Raw genomic sequence first — 2,162 nt, 5'->3', positions numbered from 1 at the left:
AAAAATAGAAAATAAATAATAAGTAAATAAACAATATAAGAAATAGAAAAGCAAGAAATTTAGAAAAAGTAAATATACAAAATAATAAAAGATAAATAGTAAGTAAATATACAATATAAAAAAAAAATTATACATCAATCTCAAAAATGTATAGTTAAATTGAAAATGTATAGTTAAATAAATAATAAGAAAATATACAATAGAAGACATAGAAATATTACATTAAATATCTATTGTAATTTTACCATTTGATATAAAAGCAAGAAAATTAGAATAAATAAATATACAATATAGAGAAATTTTTTAAGATGGGCAGTTTAAGTTTTTGTCACAAAATAGCCTTAATAAGAAAAATGACCAAAAGAAGTTTTATTAAAGAGTAAAAATACTTTTTTACCGTAGGGTTAACTAATCTAGATTTAGGGTTTAGAGTTAAGGGTGGGGTTTTGAGGATAGGATTTTAAATTAAAAAAAAATTAAAATTAAAATTTTCAAAATAAAAAGTGGCTATTTTGGTCATTTTACTTATTCAATGTTATTTTTGTGACAAAAATTTAAAAAACAATTAGAGAGAGATGTCCTACAATATAAGAAAAACTAAATAATAAGTAAATATACAATATAAAAAATGAAAAACTATATTAAACATCTATCTGAAAAATGTATAGTTTTCAGTTTTTTCCTAAGAAAATATATATTCACACAAACATACAATTCAGAATTTTGTTTTTCGTCGTAATACTATGTAAAAAAAACTATATAGTTAACATTTGAAAATCAAAATAGCCCCGCGCGTAGCGCGGGTTAACTCCTAGATTCCATAGAGCAAATATACAACATAAAAAATGGAAAAACAACATTAAACATATGTAAGATTACCATTTTATATTTTTATTTTTAAAAAATATTATGTAAACATACAACAAAAAAAATGGATAAACAACATTAAACATATGTAAGATTACCGTTTTTTCACTAAAAAATAAGGCTTATCTCCATAATGTAACATTACTATTTTGTAAAAAAAAACATTATATATAATTTCGAAAATAATAAATAATATGTAAACATACAACATAAAAAATGGAAATACTACATTAAACATATGTAAGATTACCATTTTACATTTAAAAATAACAATAATATTTAACATACAACATAAAAAAAAATGGAAAAACTACATTAAACATATGTAAGATTACCATTTTTCACTAAAAAAAAACGGCTTATCTCCAGAATGTAACATTATCATTTTATTAAAAAAAGAAAAAAAACATAAATATAACTATTTGACTATTTGTCCAAGTTTCTTCTATTAAACATTGTCGTTTTACATTAAAAATGGAAAAAAACATTAAGATTTAAACATCTATCTTAAAATATAAAATATATATATTAACTAAATATAAAGTATAAGAAAGAGAAACCAACCAAGCATTAACTTTTAAGAATAAACATTTAGAGATTCTCTCTCAGGCACTTTTCCCTAGGCAGGCACAAACTACTCCGGTTTAGCTTCCCACGGTTTTGTCTAACCCGGTTTATTACCGTTTTCAGTTATGTTTGGTAAACCACCATTCATCTGATCTCCTCACCAACCTGGTTTCGTTTTCCTTTTTTAGCTTTTTCAAATCTCAAAACAGCCCTGAGCCTCCCCACGCGTTTTCCCTCCGGCGGAGGCCGGAGAGTCCTATCTCCAGTCAACCCACCAACAGGATGATAAGCTTAACCTGTTCTGTAGTTGTTTGTGGTTTCTCCCATCTGATCTCTTAACTCAGGGAAGAGTCGACAGTAACTCCTCTTGCCCGTCGAGTTTTATCAGAAACCTCAGAGGCTCTCCCTTTCTGCTCACACGCTATTTCTGAAACTGCTACTACACAATGGCTCGAAGACTTTCCGCTGAGGAAAAAGGCAAGGCCCCTGCAAGCAACCCACCCGGCCCCCCTAGACTCAGAATGCGAGCTCCCGAGTTCGACCCGTCTGAGCTTATCAAGGATAATATGCTCACCCTAGTGGGTCGTCTAACCAACCCAAAGGAACAAAAGATGAGCTTGGTTCTACCTTATCTTGCTAAGACCTGGAAACTGATAGGTTCCTCATCTGGCTCTGACCTTGGGAATGGGTGCTTCCAATTTCGTCTTAACTCAGAGAATGATTTGAGG

Source organism: Brassica oleracea, chromosome C7 (assembly GCF_000695525.1).
Source record: "Brassica oleracea var. oleracea cultivar TO1000 chromosome C7, BOL, whole genome shotgun sequence".
In the NCBI taxonomy this organism is placed as follows: domain Eukaryota; kingdom Viridiplantae; phylum Streptophyta; class Magnoliopsida; order Brassicales; family Brassicaceae; genus Brassica; species Brassica oleracea.
This window is presented reverse-complemented; position numbering follows the sequence as displayed.